Source organism: Toxorhynchites rutilus, chromosome 3, assembly GCF_029784135.1.
Source record: "Toxorhynchites rutilus septentrionalis strain SRP chromosome 3, ASM2978413v1, whole genome shotgun sequence".
NCBI lineage: Eukaryota > Metazoa > Arthropoda > Insecta > Diptera > Culicidae > Toxorhynchites > Toxorhynchites rutilus.
Window position 1 is genome coordinate 134,227,881 of NC_073746.1, and position 8,337 is coordinate 134,236,217.

At 36.7% G+C, this 8,337-nt stretch overlaps 1 protein-coding gene across 2 annotated transcripts in view; it reads right to left on the reverse strand.

The window, feature by feature from the left end:
• The window catches only part of LOC129775166 (uncharacterized), a 366,981-nt gene extending 359,412 nt beyond the window's left edge, over window positions 1-7,569 (reverse strand). For both annotated transcript variants that reach the window (XM_055779542.1, XM_055779543.1), the window contains exon 1: window positions 6,567-7,569. The gene's annotated coding sequence lies outside the window, so the exon portion shown is untranslated. The remainder of the gene's footprint in view (window positions 1-6,566) is intronic.
• Window positions 7,570-8,337: the final 768 nt, after the last annotated feature.

Here is an 8,337-nt window from a genome sequence, read left to right on the forward strand (position 1 = left end):
AGCAATCTCACCTCATTCGTCGCGCGGAATAAAGGGGATTATCACGCTTCTCTAAAACAGCACTGGCAGCTATATGGATAGCGTGGTCGTGTGGAGTAGCTTTGCATTCCAGCCGGCCTTGGTTCGATCCCCATTGACGTCGCATGGACTTTTTTTTTGGCACAATTCCAAATGAAATGAGAAAATAAAACAGAAAGAGATGTTTGCTCGCATACATACAAAGCATTTTTAAGCTTTTAAAACAGCTCATTATTTGCGCATTTGACCCTCCACCGCACGAAATGGCATCATTGCTGCTCAAGATGAAATGTTTTCAGCCAACGCAAGTTTGGGTGTAGGATCAGGAATTATAATGGGTATTGATCATGTAAACATTTTACAGTCGCTATAATTCAATGATAGTCACACGATAGTTTAGTCGCATAGAAATATTGAACGAAGACTGAAAACATGTTAACTTTCAAAAATCGAAGCCCAAAAACGAAAAAAAACACCTCTCTGATTTTTGGATAGGTTATGTAAAAAACCTCAACTATCAAGAAAAAAAATAGCGCCCTCTGTCTTTAATTATGTAAAATGTAAATTACAAATACAATCAATAATTATAAAAAAAACAATCCATCTTTTTCGCAGATGTAATATTTTTTCAAAGAGGACTAGTTCATTGGCTTCAATTTGATACGTTGATGATCTAAATCGGTCTAGTAGTACAGATGTTATGAGTTTTTGGAAAAAGACATTTTTGGAAGAAGGGGAAAATTTGTTTTTTCGGCCGCCCCAAAATGGAAATGGAAATTCTAATGAAAAAAATAAAAAAAAATGCGAGGCTAATATGTTGCGATAAAAACTAACTTTAAACGAAAATCTGACTGTATAAAGATCAATCATCTGCAGACGGAGTTTGGATTTATCTACCAACTTTGAAGAATGTGTTATGTATGTTATACTATGAATTGGAAGAGCATTTAATTAATTGGCTAAATGAAATTCGAGAGGCGTCCTCCGTTATATATCAGGAGTGTTTGAGAATAAACAATTTCGAAAGAATATTTTTAAAAAATAATTGGAATGATCGAAGTTTTCCGGGTCTATTAATTAATAACAGATATGAGTGTGTTATGAGCCATTACAATCTCTTTTCTTTGTTTTTGAAATATTCTTCTTACTTTCTGAATAGGTTTCATCGTTCTCACGAACAACAATATTTTTTTTCATTTATCGGGTCTTTCCTCAAGACGTTGAAAATTATTGAATCCATTTGATACCGTTTTCGATTTTTTTAGAGCAGCTCACGGCAGCTGTTCTATCGACCTTCCCAGGAGTGTTGTAACCTTGATTTGATCTATTGTAACTCCTAGATAATGACCATGGGTCGCAAAAATCTGTCAAATTGTTGCCACAGCTACCGAGGACCCAACAAAACAAACTTCGACTTGAAGTCGTTGTTGCGAAACCCATGCCTGGGAGAGGTTTTGAATATATTTTCTCGGGTGAACTATGTACAACGAGGCCGAAGTCCTGGTCACTAGGTATTTGTCAGATTTGTGAGAACAACTATGCGATTCTCTCTAGCTTTCTGATTCATTGTTCGTTTGTTCAGTGTATAGTAAGTTTTATTACGAAGGGGACATGTGTCCCATTTGTACTATAATCGGAAATGTAAAAAATATGTTTGGCATGCAGTTATGGTATGTTCTGATTGTTACACCAATAAAACCTAAATCGATTAATACGATTTCATCTGAATTATACTCAGTTGCTTACTTTTTGGTAATAAAAGGAAAAAATCGAATTTCGCTATTTGTGTTGGAGTATCAAAAATTACTCTTTTTTAGGGAGGTTGAATTGTATTACGATAAAAAACTGAATGAAGGTGAAGATATCACATTTTCTAGAATTTTTTATTGAGTTATGTCCATTTCTTTAAATAAATACCAATAACGCCAAAAAAGTACACAAAAGCACTATTACAGAGAAGTTCAACTTTCGGTGTGAGACACCATGCGCGAGTATACGAGTTAGGATTTTGCGCGTGAGTACAGGAGGGTTAATTTCAAACAGTGCATGCGTTGAAAATCACGATTCGCAATTCATGATAATTAAATATGACATCAAAACTTCAGGCATCGACAAAATCTTCATTGAAGTGAAGTACGCGGAACCTCTTGTTCCAAAAACATCAGCTTAACGCACTCGCATTGTGATCAAATTGTAGTTTCGCAAAGACATTCTGATGGATACAATCAAGTCAAAAGCTGGGTTCACCTGATGATCGAAAAAATTATAGGAGGTTGTGTTCAAGACATGACCGCATTGTTGACGTAGAACTAGGTTGTAGTGTAATTCAAGTCGCTTGTTTATAATTGCGGATATTATTTTATAATGCTACGAAAATTTTGAAATAACCATTCTACCAGTTTGGTCGCCCTGAAATGTTTTTTTTTGTTGTAGAATCATTTGACGATAATTGTGTGATGATTCATTCTTGTGCTCGCAGAACAATACATGCTCGAGATAAGCGCAGCTGTCATCCTTAGTGGAGAAAGTTGTGCTACTGGCGAGCGAACCCAAATCACATACAACATTTCAGAACGACATTTACTTTCTTGGTGACTAAATAAACGAAATAAACCCTATCGGTTAATCCCAACAACCTCGAAAAGAGTAGCACTGCTTCGTTATGATCAAGATTAGCACAAAAGCAATCCTAGTTGGGAGGATTTTTGCGACTGGCACGCGACTGGCATTCGTCTGTAACCATCAAAAAGGCCCTTGGAAAAGTTTACTTTATCCATCATATTACTCCTTCACCCCCATTGCCTTGAGAAATGCATTAGATCCCTCACCGTCCAGCTCGTCCAGCAACAGTTGAACAGTCACTACAATACAGAAAACAAATCATTCTCTTATCATATTCAACAAAATAAATAGAGATCAAATTCAGTAAATATCAAGTGTAATAAATAATTATTAATGCAAATTACTCACAAACTATAAAAGCATTTAAATCTAAAACCAATCAATCCACAACTACTAAAATATCAAAATACGGTTCAATATTGGTCAGTTAAAGCCTTAAATCTTAAATTTGTTAATTTTCAAATGGTTCCTTGGGTTTCGCGTTGTTTGTAACCATAATGAAGCCTTTTTCGACAAAATATGATGACGGAAAAACGAGAAGATATTTTTAGATTTCGTCATTTTCCTTATATAGCTGAGTAAATAATCAAGTGTTCAAAGAATTGCTTCGAAGGTTTTTGATAGCATAGACTGATGCGATCTAGGGCTCAGATTTTTTGCTACTAAATGCTGTCTGTAAAACACGCAGTGAATGACCAGTACCTTTCGCAGTTGTAACTTTAAGTGAGCTGTAAAACCACGATGACGACCAACCATTGATGGTGCACCATCAGTCTCAATGTTCTTCGGTAAAAAAAACCCGATCGATTCTCCTCTGGTATCAGTCTTCATATATGTATCAAAAATCATTTCTTGGCACATATTTTCATCTTTAGTATATCGAACATACCCTAACAACAGAGCTTCATTGCTGGGTAATGTAGACTTGTCCAGCTGGAGAGAAAATCTGTTGGTCTATAATAAATTGAATAACATTTTCCCTCGTCGCGACCCATCTCAAGTTTCCTGAAATAATTTTTAAAAAAATTGTTACGCCATGCACATAGATGACCAAGCATTTTGTAAATTCTGTTTCAATCTCTTTATTCTAGTTCACTTTATTTAGCTATGCAAATACATTGTACTCTCTTGAATAAAATTAGTAGTTGAGTACATTATCATTCAGGCTCCAACGTATTTCAGAACGCATATGAACTTGCAACCGAAGGGCCAGCTTGTTATACAGTAAAATATTGGTTTGGACATGAATTTGATGATGAATTCCTTCGTGTTAAATCGCGTATATGTTTAAAATACAGAGAAATGTTAAACATGCCTGAAGAACTCGTACGCTCAAACACATTATCTTGCACGAACCTATTCACGTTTTTTTTACTTGCCGATTTTTTCTTCTTGTACTTTTTGTACTTTTTTATTTTCATCTTGTGCACACTCACCTTATCTTGTTTTAAAATGTACTGGAATAATATTTTTTACTAAGATATTAGTCATTCTCAGGGTTGCCACATATACAGAATATTCTGTACTGTACAGATTTTTCGCCAATTTTCAGATACAGAATCTGTATATACAGAATTACAGAATTTCTGCAAAAATACATAATTTGAAGATATTTTTTTTCAAATTCAAATTTAAATGTTAAAATATTTACAGTTCATTTTCTCTGTCTAGCTTCTTATTAATAAACTTTGTATTTTATCGTTGAGTCATGAAGATTTGTACCTTGATTTATAAAAATGTTGAACCATATGAAATGTCCCCTCACTTCTTTATTACTGCTAAGGATGTTTTTGGGGCACAGTTGGCTTCCACAATGATGCCACATTGAAATCTGTATTTCCGAGCAAAAAAATCTTTTTTATATCTGTAGTTGGAATCTGTATAACGGATTTTGCACCTGATAAGACTTTTGCATTAGATTTAAGTACAAAGTAATAATAGCATACTTGTACAGCCTTGTACAGATTCCACGCTCACGCAACAAATTTTAATAACTTCTACAAAAGTGAACCGATTTTTATTTTTCAAAAACGAAAATTATGCATATTTTAAGACATCTTCGATGTGACCACCCCTTTTTTCGATAACGCGTTTTAACGGTGAACAAAATTCTTCATGCACAACTCTAACATTACGACTTCGATGCTGTTGAAAATTCGAGTTATTTCTTCTTTAAGTTCCTCCAAATTTTGTGGCTTATTAACATAGCCACATAGAAAACTATGCCACATTTTCAAATGTATTTTTAGGGAAAACTGACGGAAACAGTTTATGTATTGATTTAATACTCACTTTGCTCGTGTTATTTCGACATCTTGCAGGATTTGGCCACGATGTCGTTTTACAATTGTACTAAGGCACTTCCCCCTCGGATTTTAACAAATAATTTCGATTTGATAATTGCGTTCATAGTTTCTGTGGCGAGACGGTTTCAAACTTTTGTTTTGTTCGCATTATTTGCGAGAAAATACGATTTCTATCACTACTATATTTGACACATTTGACAGTAGCAAAAATAGTTCATTTCAGTACTGTTCATATTGTCTGATTGTTAATTGCTAATTGTTGCGTAAACTGATCAAATATTTTGAAATTAGTTTAGTTTGTTACAGAATCTGTATAAAATCCACATGGATATCCAATAATCTGTAATCTGTATATACAAATTCTTGGTTAACAAGCATGCTGAAAATCTGTATCATCTCAGAAAAATCTGTATATGTGGCAACACTGGCGTCGAGGATGAAATTGACGGTAAATTTAAGAAAAGCAAAGTTTAACAAAACCATGTATAAACATTATAAAATGTATTATGAGGAAACTTTTTTTATGCTTTATTTTGTTGTTTTGATACGACTTAAGCAAACCATAAATAAGAACAATAAATTCAAAATGAAAATAAATCTTTCTTTCCATTTTTCCGTTAGTTTTTTGATACAGTTTTTTTTGCTAAGAAAACAAATATACACATTTTTTTTAGAAAATTTTAAAGGTTCAAATGTGGCAACCCTGTTTATTCTTATAACAGGATGGTTCACGTAACACAACTTATGGAGCATCTTAAATATTTCAAATAAGAACTTGTGTTATTTTATAGGGGTCGATATTCAGACCCCGTCGACCCCCAAAATCAATTTTCGTTTCTGTCGACCCCAGGGAAACCAAAATCGACCACTTTGAGAAACCCTGCTCTAGGCAAATATTCCCTTTCGTTCTTCTTCTTTTTCTTTGTTCACGGAGACTTTACATCTTACGATTTCCTCTTCGTTGCTCGTCGATAAGTTGCTCGTTTTTGACAGCTCTATTCGGGAAAGCACACAAATGGACAGAACAAATGTATAAGAAAATGGGAATGCTTCCAATTTTCATTAATTTGAACCATATACAGACTATGGGACTATAACAAACCTTAGGAAATTTCCGATTCGTTTGGTATGTAAATCGCCATAATCCGTTTGCGGCAGAAATAGTTATTAACGTTAACTTTTTTTCATAAAAAACGTGACCTGTTTTCTGATTTGGCACCCTTTATGTAGTAGTAGTTCTACGTCAAAAAATGTATATATGGGAACAACTCTGCCAAAAAAAATGTAAATTATGTAGCGCATAAAAATGGGTCCCGCAAAAATGTCTTATGAGCAACTGAATCGAATCATACTGCTGAAAAGTCTCCCACTAACTTTACATGAAATTCTTTCCACGCCAGAACTGGTGTCAACCACAATGCAAAACAATAACGATTTTGTTGTATAATGATTCTGGAATGACCAGCAAAAAAAAGTTTGAGCTTCTTTCAAAACATCGATCGCATTCTTCTGAGCGGGTAACGAAGGAAAACGCCAGCGAAGCAATAAAGCAAATTTTTCCGCAGACGTGAGAAACATAACGATCACAAACGAAACAAAATATAAATAAAGCACATTTACCTTTCACCGCTGTATTATCACCAGTCTGTGGGTGCACTACTGTTACAAGCCAAGCAATACTCGTTGATTCACCGTCCAAAAGATATATCCACAAAAGGTGAGCGCCCGCTTCGGAGTCCTTCTGTCCTACACTGAATTTCAAACAACAACCAGCAGTGTCGCGATTGGGGCGCAAAGTTTTTCTTTCATGAAATGGTTTGAGCAAAAATTGAAGAAAGCAATAACGCTCTTCCCTGCTCCCTGCGGTCCACCTGATTGGTGCAGAAATATTTTCGCTTATTATGTTTCCTGTCAGAGCGATGTTCGCCAAAGCGACACGCCTTCACTGTGGGAAGCGATTTCCCGAAAAACTTTGTTCCTTCGATCTCTTCTGGCTGTTCCGACTCACTGGAACCACACGCGACATACACTCACTTTCGAACCGATAGATAAATACAATTTAGAAGCGTCGTTTTCCTCCGCCCCAGGTTCCACTTCCCGTAATCGCACTACTTTCCACAGAAATATGCTTGTTGTTGCGTAGCGTCAAACGAATCCTTATTTTCCGCCCTAACGCAGCCTTGCTCTGGCGTTCACTCTCACCTATCGGCTGCCTGTAATATTTTTTCTCATTTGCTGTCAAACCTCAAATCGATGGCGAAAGAATACAGGAAGGATCGTTTCGATCCCACCCTGTGGGTAGCACAGAAACTGTTGTAGCATCCGATTGATTTCACCACTCATTGAAAAACACAACACATTTCATGGTACAGATTCCAATCAGAGTTATAATTTGGCACACTATTAGACAATTTCTTGGCCTTGCTGCAATGCAACTGTCAAAAGGATTTTTCTCCCTCGCCTATTGTGGCACAAAGTCACACTCATACAGCAGAAGCCTGTCCGCACACAACAATAGTTCAACCTGCAATCCAACAAAATTATCCCAGGGTTACTCGGTTCACGCGACAAATTCCGTTGAACGTCCGGAAAGGTCGAAAATCTCTGCAAAACTGAACGCTGCTGGAAGTCCTATCTTTCGGAGTCTGCCAGGATACTCGTACGCCCAGTGGGAGAGAGCTAAAGAGAAACACTTCAAGCCATCCCAATTCGTGTCCTTTCGTTCGCCGCCGACACGAACCGCTCGGCGAGGGAATGTTTACTATCGGTATTCCGTGTGGAGAAAACACGCGTAATTTTCCCGAAAAATTCAGAGAAATCAGAAGGAAAACAAACCGATCGGAAGCCGAATGCAGAGTGTCGAGAGGGCGAACGAGAGTGTACGGGACACTGGGAAAAAAAGAGCGCGGATGCGCTCCGAGGGAGATTCTAGTCCGTGAGCATTATCTCAGTGACAGATCTTCGAAGGATGCTGCAGCAAATATGGTGGAATGCGAAACGAAAATAGCGATGGATGACAGCTAGATCCTGGCTGTCACACTGGGACGCGCATGTCCGGTGATTAGGCTGGGATAATGTTGTTCAGATTAGGTCATCTTCGACCTTCGGTTCAAGATTTTATCGGTATAGCAGATTCATTGACATATTTTTTAGGATGAATTTATTTGTTGTCCTCGTCTTCGATTTAAAATCGTACAGACTGATACTTAAACTATGTCTCTAATTCTAGCCTTAAAAGTATATTTAGACATACCAAAATCGTGGACATAACAAATTGAGTTGAATGCTCGCCGACATGAGTTGTATGGGCCATTTTGTCCGTAACCAGTTCTGTGGAATAGCCGATTGATGGTGGGAAAGCTTCGTAGAGTTCGCGCAGGAACATTAAAGT